Genomic DNA, 14,861 nt, shown 5'->3' on the forward strand with positions numbered 1-14,861 from the left:
ATTTGAAATCTAAATTGGATGATAATAATTAAAAATATATTTATTATTTGTTTCATTATTTCATGTTTCTCTATAGTCCTGATATGTATTTTCGTTACAGTCCTTGTAACCAAATGTAACGAAACTACATTATCATTCTGTGATGTACAGGATAGTTATAATTAACCTCTCACGTTCGAAATCTGTCAATTAAAACAGTTAATTTCACAGGCTAAAATTCGCAATAGCAATATCCAGACCATAAAGCAATGAAAGGCAAATAACAAGTTTCAAAAAGTGACATCAAGGGTGACATTTGTGTCCAAAGAACGTCTTGCTTGATATCATGAGTTCTCAGTAATGTGTGTTCATCATGGTACCTCTCAAGGGACTTGATCTCGAACCTTCTCCAAGAAGAAGATTCTAATGCTACTATTAAGGTAAAATAGTAGAACGTTGAGAATGCGGTGGAATTTCATGGCCTTTATTTGGAGATGGCTTGTCCGCAGAATATTCCCAGGCCATGTATGGTGTGCCCTTGTGGGTAGCACAGTTAGTATAATCGCCGTTCTCCCCACACCCGGACGAAAAGACCTGAATTCGGGTTCTGTCGATGACGTGAGGAATTTTTATGGGCCTTTTTCACAACGTGACTGAGTTAGTCGGTCTCAGACGAGGGTAGTATGGTTTTTTTCATCCAATAAACAGAAAATCAACCACAGAACACACGTGATTTACAAACAGTATACGCAGAGCAATATGGCCTTAGTTGCTGTTGCTCCTAAAACCCTATTACAACAACAACTACAGCCATGTATGGTCCACCTCCATACTAGCCAGGAAATGAAGAAGAAAGTCTACATGTTTCTTAGGATCAGAAAGTTGCTATGCCATACAAATAAATAAATATACAGGTGTATCTGGTTGTTGCTTTGATACCGGGAGTATAACAAAAGCACTACAGTTTCAGTCCAAAACAGGAGTTGCAGGTTGAATCATACATAGGCTAAAGAGTTCTTGAAAAGTGTTTACCGAGGGCTGGCATGCAGAATTGCTAAAGTTTTCTTTCTGTGTCGTTTATCCAAGATAAATTTCGCACATCAGTATCAAGTTTCTGCACAGTAGACAGCATTTAGGCTGGAAAGAACCTATTAACTAAGTGCAATTTGTATTTGTAGATCACAGCAAGGGTAAGGCTCAATGAATGATGACCATACGCCAGCTTCATAGGTTGTTGGAGGAAAATAATCCACCCTATCATTTTCACTGTGATGGTTAACCTCAAATTTTAGATGATGCAAAGAAGTTTAGGCATGCCTAGCATAGTGAAGAGCTCAGTAGTGCTCGCAGTACAATAACGATGGTGCTTCAGAGCGATTCAAAGGCCTAGTATTCTACAGCATAAAGTTGGAAGATGCAGATGATTATTAGGATTCTCTCCATAAGTTGATGCTAGGACAGAGAAAACTACGTGAATATTTCTTGGTGATAGCAAGTTCGATTGAACATAGTGAAGGTGAAGTTTCATCTACATTACAGTGGGAAGGTGCTTAGGTGGAGTATCTCCAGATGAAAGTCAAAACACAGTTTACAGTCGAGTATAACTCCTAGATCCTTATGTTGCTACGAAATATGAATAAACGCATTTTACAGCGATAGATTATTCAAGCTGGTGCTCTTTTAATGGAGCAGACCACAGAATTGGATTTGATTTGGTTTATACAGAGACCAAATTGGGCAAAGTATTCTGGCAGCTAAATGAGGGAGTGATTAATTCTTACGGTGATGGTTTGCCAAAAGTCGTGTTGGGTGATCTGGACGATCAGCATCATCAGGTTGTTTACATAGCTCAAAAGATCTACCAAGGAGAAAGGAAATAGAAAATGCAATGAGGAGGATTCCAGAAATAACTCGTTCCTGTGATACCCCAACCTTATTCTGTTGACTCTATTTTGCCTGAAGAGTTGAGTTGGAGTGTCCTTCTCGAGAGCAGAGCAGTGAGAAAATGTAAGCCATTGCCTTCAATATGGAATTGTTCCTTCAATATGGAATTGTTCTTTATTGCAATAATAATAATAATAATAATGATAATACAATTCGATACATTGCAATGTTGCCCTTCACGGCCACCAGGCCAGGGGTTAACAGTAATAATACAATATAATAATAAATAGAGAGCATTGATATATCAAACATAAGGAAATGCGTAAGTCGAAGTACAGTTCAAAACTCCAAGTATAATACAGTTATTTACAGTACAATATATAAAGAAAATATTGGCGGAAACAAATAAATTTGTTTGTTTGTTTCCGCCAATAAACAAATAAATTTCATATACAATAGTAATATAAACAGGCAACGTTCTTTGCACTAAACAGAAGTAGTTAGTTAATCATTACTCACTGTCATACTGAAAAGTTAGTATGCCATCTTCACATCAGGTAGTACTGATGGCTTGCAGCATTAAGACGAGCTTCGAGGAGAAGGATCAGGGACAGGGAAATACAATTCAAGGATGAGACGCCTGTATTCCCTGTCCGAAGCGAACTTATTCAGGTCAGCATCCAAGGACTGAGCACATGAAAGTAGCTGAAAAGGCAGGAACCTATCGGATAGGTGTAAACGGCTGATATGTGGGCATAGAGTTGGAGTCGCTCTGAGGGAAGGCTGAGGGACTCTCCATGAGCACAGGTCCCAGAATGATGGTGCTGAAATCTCGTCAACCATCATTTTGATAGTCGTGGTAAGACGTTTCACCCTGATCAGCGTGGGGAACCTGTGAATTTGAATCAAGCTGGCCATTCAGTTGTCCTTAGCTGTGGAGGAAGTTTATGTTTGTTTATGGCCCATTTTAAGAGCCAAAACTCAGCGGAAAAACGTGGCCTGATTGTGCTAGTTGCAGCTGATGCCCATACCTCTGCAGCATATAAAAGCGGAGCGTATACTGTGGTTTTTATATATTTTCTAGTAGTTGTGACTTCATTGATATAATGTAAATGGTGTTTGGCAATCCATCGGAGTCGAGCTCCAGGGTGAGGAACTTGTCTATGTGGTAACTGAAGCAGAGCTTAGAATCAAACACAACCTCGAGATCAGTATGCTTATTGACGATGGAAATAGGAGAATTACACAGAATTGGCTGAATATAAGAAGGCGTTTTCTTTAAAGAGAATATCATAAATTCAGATTTTTCTGGGTTTATTTTTAATCCGAACTGGTTGAGGTAGTTTTCAATTTCCGTGAGTGTATTATTAATTGATCCTGTTATCATGAAAAGATCATCGTATAGAGAAATCGGTGTAAGGAGCTTTATATCATCTGCATAACATAAGGTATCATACCTGGACTCAACAAGTGGAGAGATAAGTGCTGTAAACAAGAGCCCAGATAAGACACCGCCCTGTGGCACGCCTGAAGCGATACTTCGCTCGTATATGTGCCCATGGACAGTAGGCTGGATTATTCTGTTTCGAAGGAGTGACGCGAGGAACTGTAGAATGTCTCCCTTGATCCGATAGTGGTCTGACAGTAGCTTCAGCATTGTAGGAACGTTTATAGAGTCGAAATACAGAGACATAAAAGAGATATTAAACAAGCAAACGTGAACTTTTCAACGCATACTTATAAAACCGTTTACTACTCCACTTCCACGCTCTTTTGAGTTTTTATCACCTCTAGCTTTATTCCTACATTATAGAAAACCCACTTCTGTTTTGCAGCCAAGCCTTCTCGCCATGATTCTTAATAGCTAGAAGACACGTGTAGTTAAAACGAAAAGCTCCAACCAGTAGGGTGTTAAAATTTTGGCCAACTTTTTTTCTAACTCTTTGATTGGCTAAGATGATTACAGTGGCGAAGTATGCAAAGTACATGTGATCATTTTTTTAATCAAATTCTGAATTTTCATAATCTAAAATTAAAAATCAGTGCTCTTATTTATTATAAAGTATTTTTTTTTTGCATTAGCAAAAGTCATCAATAAGATAAGGATATCAAATTTATTTCCATATTTCGTTTAATAAGACTCTGGGATTGCATTTCTATTAAAATTCAGCTATATGAAACTGGAAACAGATATTATGATAAAATTTTTATGTGACTAAGTACAATTGAAGTGAAAATATATATCTTCATTTATTTTCTGGAATAATCTTCCTCGATATATATTTCTTGCTTGAAAATTACAATCTTCAGAGGTTCAAGTCCATTGTCAAAAAGTTCCTTCTACATTCCCAGCTATTAATTCGTCACTGTACTAAAGTACTATAGGTTTAACAACTCTTTTGTGTTTATGATTACTGTAAAAATCTGCATATATAGTTTATAACTAATTTTGCCAATTACAGGTTGAGTAACCAGAATCCAATATGGCGCTCTGTTCAACCACTCTTACGACCATCTCTTTTAATCTAATGAGGACATATGGTCATGGAGACAAAGAAAACTCACGAGGGGTAATAAGTTCAAGGTATACAGATATCGGCACATATGGTTATACTCATGGACAGTAAATTGTACTGGCATATCTCTTTCTTTGAATAGTGGGGATATTTGAACAGAAGCCATAGCAGAAATTGCCCCTCATACATCTTTCATACGTCTACGTTGCCTGCTTGCCTTCAAAATGCAACATTCATTATCCATCCTCCTGGTTTCCTGTAGTGTACTACTGGTATAACCAAGCTTGATCGATGAGGGATAAAGATGAATTAATTCATCTTTATTTCTCATCGGAGAAAATAGATGGATTTCCTCCGATGAGAAATATCTGGTAGAAAATAAAGATGAATTAATTCATCATTTCTAACCAATATATCCATTCGGTGGTCTATTACCTTTATAAGTATACCAAGAATCGTTTATTTCGAAGTAATTTTCTACTCAGAATGAGGAAATTTCATCTGGCATCAGATACAAGCTACGAGTATTTTGTCTGAAATCGTGGAGTGTACAGAGATAGATTAATAACAATATAAGTAATATTATGGTAAATATATGAAAGTAATTATGTAGACAACAGAGTCTTAATTTTATTTCAAATTACTAGCATCTCTTTCACGCAACACTTCCCTCCAACTTTTCTCTTTAGCCTAATGCAGCTAGTATTCAATGTTAGGAGAGCCTTTATGCTAGACGTAGAGTTTGAGTGGGTGTATCGCGTGTGATTAGGTAGCTACCAGACTTCCAGACAATTAGTTCCGTGGTGGAGGTCTGCAGAGGAATCTTGTGCCACCTATCGACCAGCATTTGGAAGGCCAGTTGCCTCTTTCACTCCCTGGCATTCTACAATCTATGCAATTAGCCACGAGTCACAGTCGAAAGCAATCCACAGCTCCATCTACTCTGTAACCCAGATCTCCTTACGATATATACAGTATTTTTACTTTTCTTAAAAAATAAATATCAATCTAGGAAATTGAAACTCTTATTCGGTCCTGGATGCCCCTTTAATCTTCCATAAACATTCAGTCGACTGTGTGCAACACAGCCATGTTTCATATGTGCGCGGAGGCTTTAAAGTATTACACATAGCAACAAAATCACACTTGGGAATGGCTCGCTCAGTAAGTAAACAGGTCGATACTAAGGTTGGCCATTATCTACGTATCCATACGTTGTGGTATTTTCGTATATTTAGAATGTAATGCTTCTCGCGCACTGTAACGAAATTCTCGATACTTAAAGGAAATCTTAAAGAAGATGTAAATGTATTGTATTGTTATGATCGTTATGAAGCAACTAACCTCGTGGAAAGACCTTCAGCTGCTACTGATAGAACGTAAACATTCCATTACTTTGCATGACGTCTGAGGCGCTGCTACTAAAGTTTTCTCCCTGCTGGTGTTTGTGAAAATTCAGACTTCTTTTAAAACTAGATAAAGATCGAAAGTATTTAAATACTCGGAAGCTATTCAAAGTATAATTATTTCGTGAAGGAAGATTCTATCTCTGTGTGTGAGGAAATACGCTTATTAATCCTTTGAAGAACCGCATCAAAGATTCTTCGCTCTCTAAACAGATGAGCAACGAAGGTTAGTTCAGTAGATTTTGAATGTACCGTTATAGGCTTTACTGTGGATGCTTAGATAAGAAACTTTCAAGAGTATTAAATAGCTGTAGATAAGAGTGGATTGCTTTCCTGTTCCAATAATTCTTTAAAAAGATTTAAATAGTTATTAAAATTTCATTCTGCAACTATTAGAATAATTATTAACGATATGAGATATTGTAATTGAATATTTGTTTATGTTTATCCACTCGTGCACAAATATATTTTGTAATATTCATAAGTAGAAAAGAGTTATTCGCATTTCGATTGCTGTGTAGGTATATCTTCGGTTAGAAAAGCGGGCATCGGGATGGGCATTGGTAGATTGCACGAGTACTGGAGGGACTGTTTGCAGAATTATCCAACGAACAGCTACCGTATATCCCAGAGTACAAGTCGACTTCTGCATGTTGTATATGTTGTTTTAGTAGTAGGGTTTTTTTAGGAGCATCAGCGACTAAGGCATATTGCTTTGTATATAATGTGTGTAAATTGCGTGTGTTCTGTGGTCGATTTTTTGTTTGATGGATGAAAAATCCGATTTTCCGGGAGAAAAAACCACACTACCTTCGCCTGAGACCAACTAATTCAGCCACGTTGTGAAAAAGGCCCATGGAAATTCCTCACATCATCGACGGGATTCGAACTGATGTCTATTCCACCTGGGGATGATGGTGATTCTACCAACTGTGCAACTCACGAGGGTAAGTCGACTTCTATATTTTGCCCTGAAAATTCGAGCTTAAATATATATTCGCTATATAAGTCGACTGCCTTTTTTGACAGTGGTCCTTCGCATCTCACGTAGCCATGTATTTTAAAAGCTTCCATTGTGATCCATTGCAGTTTGTTGTAAAGAAAACGGTAAGTGTACACATTTCCTTATGTAAAAGGTCACGAATCCAAATCTTACGTAACCAAACCATTCCTTGTCACCTTAATGTACTATAAATTGTTTTTTCCCCAAACATTGAAACTGAAAATTGAAAATGGCTTCATCAGAAGAGAATAAATCGTGAATTATCTTTTCCTCTGATGAAGGTGATGAACAAATTCTTCGAAATTAAAAAGTGATAAATAATTTAATTTGTATTAAAATATGTGAGTAGTAAAATGTAAATATGTCGGTATTAATCCATATCCCTCTAACCCTAAGAAAATGTCTTTAATACAAGCTTAGGATTTTACACTATTAGTTGACCTTAAAATGTTTCTAAGGCTGGTTTATGCACCGGATACACAGTAAATCTGTTTGTTGCCTTTCTCCATTATGAGTGACCGTGGTCAGAGGTAATTTTATATATTACTTCACAATACGGAAGAAAAAAAAAAAAAGGAAAGTGGCAGTGAGGAAAAGAAACTCACTTCAGGGAACTAAGTATTTTAGAGTGAGGGCAAGACACGGTAATAGGAGCTGGGACTTCTAAAATTACAACTTTGTGAGGGGTTAGGAGACAAATGTGCTGAAGCATCTCCTGGAAGTTGATTTTTTTTTTTTTATAATCATCATTCATTTACGGGGTTGATGGAGGGAGAAGGGGGTCAGTGTTTAAGTGGGTAGCCATCCAAACCTAATGATGTGCTTAAAGCTTAATGTATCCAACAGAGTCAATTGAGTACATGCCGCAAACATACACACACACACACACACACACACACACACACACACACACACACACACACACACACACACGTGTGTGTGTGTGTGTGTGTGCGCCTGTCTGTCAGTGCACATCTAGTGGACGGTAGCGGCGCTAAATTACTTTGTCCCGACTACCCTACTTAACCTTGAACAGAGTACGGACGAAATTATTAGCCTGTGGCACTGACATCCGGGCATTTGATGACGACAATGTTAACTTTACGATCAAAGAGTACAAAGATAGTTTTGGAAAGCGGCACATAAAGAATTATGACGATTATAAAGAGTTATGTTGGCATAATTGTGATTTGCGTGCGTTCAGAAATGTGTTTTGCTTAATGTGCCCGATAGAAAGTTACAGGAAGTGTTGGAACTTGTCTTGATTGAGTTCCCATGGGAAGGATTGGTTTGCTGCCATCTGGGGCGAAAGTTTGATTTGCTAATTGTCTTTACCGTAATTATCTGTAATAAAACGGAGTTGGGCGTGCTGTCTACTAAAACGTTGGTTTATAGTTCACTGGCATCTTGCCGATGTCTTTTTCTGCCTTATGTCCATTCGAAAAGAGCTTCCCAAGTCGGTGGTTGTATCAGACTAGCAGGCAAAGGTTTGAGAATCAAGTGTAGGATATATGATCCAGACATCTCGATGATATAGTTCTTAACTAAGCTGATGTAGAGTAAAATTAAACTACGTAAAATAGCTGAAATATTTTACATTTCCATAAAATTGCTGAAACAATTGTAAGGAAATGTTCTAAATACTGGAAATATTTAGAGCGAATGTTCTATACGTAAGTACTGTATAGAGTATTTTGTGAAAATGAGAAATATAGTTTAAATTTGTTCATAGAAGATAAGTCAGTTGGCGTTTAAAATGTCTGCAGACAGAAACTCCGCAACCTGTTGTTAGAAACAACATAAATCTCATTAGGAATGTTGTTAATAAATTTGGGTGTTCTCTTGCTCAATTCAATGCAAATTGTTTCCAAAAGCATGTTCCTTAAGCGAGAACTCTAGACAATAAACGGACTCAGATCAGAAGCCTTTTCCGATAACATGATAGTATAGTTAGTATAAACCAATGGTCTATCACTGCTGGAGTGCAACTGCGCCATTCCCCTGAGTTAATGGGAGGAAGGGGCTCAAAAGGAAAAGAGAACTTCGTGGGAAAGCTTGTACCAAGACCCAACAATCTCGTGATGATAGACCACTTGTATCAGCAACTACAATGTTATAAGAACGGTACTTTGCACCATCCTCTTGGAATTAACCTTCATCCTTCAAATTATCTTCAGAATTTTCGAAGCTACCCCTTCCCCGATCATTTGGATGATTAGGAAGAGCAGCTTTGAGAAATCTGTAGATATTTTTCAGAATTTAGCATGTTTTCAAAGAAAATTGGTCTGATCAGTCGCCATGTAGATAATTATAAGAATGTAGAGACGTGGAATGCTTTAGATCCTTGTGTATTTTAACTCTAGAAGTGCAATGCTCGGCAACTTCTATCTGGTAATCTACAATTTGAATGATATCTGCACTACAGTGAAGTCAGTTTTCGTTTGAACAAAGGGTTAATTTTTTTTTTTTTTTTTTTTTATGTGAACCCCAAACACGAGAGGTATTAGAACCTATAGTACTTAGTACCGTGCTTGGGTTGGAGGTTGAGAAGACGAAAGCAGATATTTGTTGACATTGGACTTGAACTTCTGTAGACTGTAATTTTCAGGAAATACGTATGAAGGAAGGTTGTTCCAGAAAACGGCAGTTGAATGAATAAATGAGGAAGATGAAAAGTTGGTTCTGTGGGTTGAAGTTGGACAGTAAATGGATGTTGGCTGGTGGCGGCACGTGTTCGGACTGTTTTGAAAGAGAGAGCGGGAATTATAGAAGCCAATTCAGAAGAACAGTGCCCATGGAAGTATCTGTAGAAGAGGCATGCAGCAGAAACAGTACGTCAGTGAGACAGCGAGTGGAGAGACTCTGTTAGAGATGAATCATTAATTAACCTAACTGCCCTCTTCTGAATGGAATCAAGAAGCCTGAGAGAGGTTTTGGGGGCACCACCCCAGATGTGGGAACAATATTCCATGGCAGGGCGGATTTGCGATTTGTAAGATGTAAAATCTTACAAATATAATATTTTATAGAAAAGTGAGATTTATTTAAAGTAAAACTTATAATATGGCAATATGGGGGAGCGAACCTTACAAGCCAAGGGATTAAATTAGCCAACGTCCATACAAGGGGAGCGGTAAGTGAAAAGCTATTAGCAACCTAGGGACACTCGACTCTCAGCTCACACAAACAAACCAAACAATAGAAACTAGTAGCAACTGCTATTAGTAGAAGGGTCAACTGTGGTAAACAATAGCGCGGTGGACCATGTGCTGTCGGGACATTTCTTTAATCGGTGACACATGAAGAGGATAATAAGGTGGTAAAAACGGAACAAATGCTGGGAATGAGATTTAAGTCTGTCTGGCTGGCAGTGATGGCAAGTTTTATAGATCGTGGGAAATTAGTCTGCTACAGTATAACTATAAGCGGCTGACTTCAAAGGTACAGACAGCCTGAGAAATTTTACAAACTTCTTAAAATAAGAAGTTAGATCGAGCAATAAGGAATCAGCTTGAGAAAATAAAACGGGCAAATAAGAAGAGAGTGGAAGTTGATAAAATGAATAAGATTGGTTAAACTAAAAACTAGGGTGGATTTGACATATGTAGGTGGTACAGAAATTGAGATGAACAAAAAGTGAGTGAACAGGGGGAGACGAAAACAGTCATACTCCGAGTTGAGATTTATGTGGGTGTTTATGGAAATGGGTTAGTGGGATTCTAAGTTGAGTTTTTGTCAGTACTTGGGAAAGTGAGACAGAGACAGATCCCCGAGTTGAGTTTATGTGGGTGTTTTATGGAAATGAGTTAGGGGAGACACAGTTGAAGTTTTTGTCAGTACTTGGGAAAGTGAGACAGACACAGATCCCCGAGTTGAGTTATGTGGGTGTTTAGGAAAATGGGTTAGTGGGATTCTAAGTTGAGTTTTTGTTGATGCTAGGGAAAATGAAATAGTCAGCGGACACAGCAGTCGACATTTTCGTCGAGATAAGTAAAATGAGTTAGTAACATGGACAGTTGAGGGTTCTGTCGTGGTAGGAAATATGTGTCAGTTAACAGTTGAGTGTTTGGTCGTGGTGGGAAAAGAGAAGGGTAGCGCCCCGGGAAGTTTTCTTCTTGAAAGAGTTCTTAATAGGTGGAGCGGAAAGTCCATTTCCACTTGCAGTTTGGTAGACTGCAAGTGGAAATGGACATCGTTGAGATTAGAATTGAGACTATGTATATTTGTGAAATGAATTAGGAAGTCCTTGGGAGGTTTAGATCTTTTCGCAGATAAGCTTGCTCTATTAGTTTGACAATTCATGGTGTATTCAATAGTAAGAAAAAACGAGGGTGGGACATGCTGTATGAAGTAATGAAATTTTTGGATATGGCGTACATGTGGTAAGAATATACCCAGATCCTTGACATAACGTGGCCTCGACAATGCTCCCCGCATACACACTACTCGGACTCCCTCCAGTCACTATCTGGCAGAATAGAGGTAGCAAGATTATACACTAGCTGATCCGGGAGCCTCCTAGAGAGTTACCAATAGGTTCGGTCCGGTGTACTAACTAGCGGCAGGCCTGCGAACACCGTTTTAGAGCTGTACCCTCGAAATGTAAGGAATATTGGATCTCGCCACGATGTTCATCATAACCTCAAAAGTCATCAATCATACTGCATGATGGAAGAGATAGGGAAGGGTTGACCGGAACTTAGCTCTAGAGACTAAACATGGGTTCCACCACTTCAAGCCTCCAATAAGCAAAGTGGTGGTATTTCACCGGTTGATGAGAGTCATCTACCACCTCTTATGTCCACAATTGCAGTACTTGGGGAAAAGATAATCCATCACGATTCAAAAAATTGCAATGCATTCGACTGAAGTCACCACCGGTGTGGATTATGGAAGAATTTATCTGAGCCGCCCTTTGCAAAGAGATTCTTTATATATAACTTCCTGTAAATACCGATCGCTACCATTCAGTTTTAGCAATTTGTTCGAGCTCTTCAGTAGCTTGAGTCCCTCGAACAACCATTTTGTATAAGGTGGCACCGATTTAGGTAGCCTGAGGCTCTGCGTACGGGTTTCCCTCAGTTTTAGAGGCCTCAAAAATAAGGTCACAGGAAAACCCGTACCGTATCAAAAAAAATTGTATTTTTCCCCTGCCCACGCAAAAATTGCACGAAAAGTAAATCAATTGTTGCAGGACCTTAGGACCGTGGAGCACTCTGCCATTGTATCTAGTAAATCTGACCGTGAGTGACACTCATCTACCTATCACAGCCCATTTCACTCATCTATTTCAGACATTTCATCAATGAAAGGGTATCAGTCACAATTTTCCAATAGGATAATTGTGACTGGTCCCCTTTTGAATTTATATTAATTTTACATCTCAAAAAACGAACGTAGGTGATAGCTTTTACAATTATTCTTCTTAAACGTGATTATATACAACCCTGGTTCCAGTCACTTTAAAGAGAGAAAATATACTCTCATCATTCAGATTGCTGAAGACTTAAGATCCTGGAAACCACACTCAATTTGCCCCCAGATGACAAACACACAGATGAATTACAAAGTCTTGCAAACCACAAAGCCTTAAACCTTTCCTGACAAAAGCAACCCCTTATACTGCTCACTAGTGTTGTAGTTGTGCCGTTTCACTTCCATTTTAAGATGTGCTCCCCAAATTTATATACAATGCTTCAGATATGGACTAACCACTTCTTTATACAAAAATGCCATCACTTCTCTGTCCCTACTTGCACAATCATTTTGACAGATATGCACCTGAAGAATTATCCGAGTTGTCTTGAGAGCCATCGCAGCAATGTCGTCCACATTTTTCTGATTGTTTTTCTATCTTTTTCTGATGCTTGAGCATTGGATGAGGATCTTAACACGTCTTTCAGCGGTCAAGTGTACAGACGATGCATTTTACAAATTCAATAAACGCAAGTTCGTCAGTGATAATAATTCAGATGACTTCCTGCTTATGATATCCTCAGATCCCATTCTATTCTCCACCCCCTTCTATATTGGACAAGAACTGTAGATGATGGTAAAACTGCAGTCAGTTCAAACAAACGAACAGCCATAGAGTGTAGATCTTGAGACTGTAAATCGGCAATTTATTCCTACAGTTATGGTTAACCATCTTAGAATCCCGTATTCTATAATGTACAGCTTTTTAGTTAAGTTCTAAGGTGAGGATTAAATTATTGAGCGCTGAAGAGTTAATGGGCCGTCTTTTTTCAGCATGTAATTCTACTTTTGTTTTAGATATCACATTGAAATCCCTCCCTGAATTCTTGCTTTGTTTGAAATACTTCAATGATTTCGCTTATTCCTGCCAGAAATTTTGGGAGGATCAAAGTATTCCTAAAATTGTACATTTCTGCTTAGAACTGTTCGATTTACCATTAAATTCCAATGAATCATTGGAATTTTCTCCTTAAATATCCAGAAATTTTAAACGGTTCCTCATTTATGCAGAATGCTAAAAGGAGTAAGTACCAACTTTTAGCATTTTAGCACTTTTGTTGTAACAAAAGAGTGTCCGGGCTGTCTTCATGCAACATTCAACAGGTCTCCCCTTTTGAAAAAAAAAAAACATTTTCAGGTAGGGATGAATTATAGATAATCTTTATTGTATGCAAAAGTGATATATACAATATACCCTTCACAGCAGCAATTCCAGGGGTTTTGTTGGTGTCAGGAGGTCAATTAGTTGGTCTCTGGTGGAGGTGTGAATTTCTTTCTTTCTTTATTTTTTTATCAGGCTATTTGTGGAATCTCATTACCTTCAAACCAGAATTTCTGTATGTGGTATCAATGTGGTGGAGCATGAAAGACCCAGTTTCATAGCATCAGAGTGTAGATACTGCTGAAATGTCCACAATGTCAGTATGCTATGCAGCGCGGAGGATTTTCAGCACTACGATCAAAAGTTCCAGTTGAAATCACGAGAAATAGCTCACTTTGATATTACTTCTCCCATCACTATTATGATGATGAATTGCAGTAGGCAGCATTATCAGGAAATACGCCAAACCCAAATCAACCATCAAACCGTATGTCGCGACTCTGCTCTATAGAGCCTATTTCTATCATTATGGAATCTATGACAACTCTTAGTGACAGTTAATGGTCGTTGGCATCATTATATTGTGTGTTTGATTATGTGCATCCTTCGGTTGGTTTGCTGCTTGCCGGATGAAAAACTCGAGTTTCTGGAGTTAAAAAACTATGCAAGAACTCTCGCCTGAGACCGACTAATTTATCCACCTGTGAAATAAGCCAATAAAAATCCTTCGCATCATTGACGGGATCGGAACTCCATGGTTATAATTACCATCCCCTTCCACGTAGAGTGGGAGGGTGGTGATTATAACCGCTGTGCTATCTGCTAGGGCACTTGGGCGTAGGTAGCTTCTACTGTCTTTATGATGTTCGCACACATATTAAACCACCCCATATAATTTTGTTGGATAGTATGCAGCCCCCTCTAGATTATTCTACATATTCTTCGAATTCTTTTCTATTGTTTGAATCATATCGAGTTCCCTTCTCAGCTATTTATACATACTGTACTTTATATAAATGAAATTCCATCTACAACACCACCTGCTTTTATCACTTATTTTCCAGGAACTTTTTTACATTAACATCCCATCGATACGATTGATTTATGTTTGTGTAAATATTAAACGATTCAAGTGGAAACTCCACTTCAGAGAATTTGTCCTAATGGGGAAACAACTGATCACTAAGCAAACATTCTCTGTGTGTGAATAAAATGGTGGATCAATCGGAGAATGTAAACCCTTGAGACATCAAAATTATACGCAGATGAATCACTTGTGCTGTGCATCAGCAACCTGACTCTAGTTCCATTAACCTTCGAGCGAAAATTCTAAAATATAAATAATGTAGGAGAAAAGTAGGGAAATTAAGAAAATTTTAGATGAGGAGGTCTACAGTTTTCTTAATTTATTACCATAGATGCTCTTCTTATTTTATTGAATTAAACCAGAAGGAATTGCGGTATCGATTACTAAACGGGTATCTGTGATCTTATAA

The 14,861-nt window shown here is 38.1% G+C and overlaps 1 protein-coding gene across 1 annotated transcript in view; it reads left to right on the forward strand.

Moving 5' to 3' along the window:
• Window positions 1–5,700: 5,700 nt before the first annotated feature.
• Window positions 5,701–14,861, forward strand: part of LOC150088466 (uncharacterized) — a 266,563-nt gene continuing 257,402 nt past the window's right edge. The window contains exon 1 of the mRNA XM_090369525.1: window positions 5,701–6,011. The gene's annotated coding sequence lies outside the window, so the exon portion shown is untranslated. The remainder of the gene's footprint in view (window positions 6,012–14,861) is intronic.

This window comes from Mastigoproctus giganteus, chromosome 3 (genome assembly GCF_048544385.1).
Source record: "Mastigoproctus giganteus isolate SK-2022 chromosome 3, ASM4854438v1, whole genome shotgun sequence".
Classification (NCBI taxonomy): Eukaryota; Metazoa; Arthropoda; class Arachnida; order Uropygi; family Thelyphonidae; genus Mastigoproctus; species Mastigoproctus giganteus.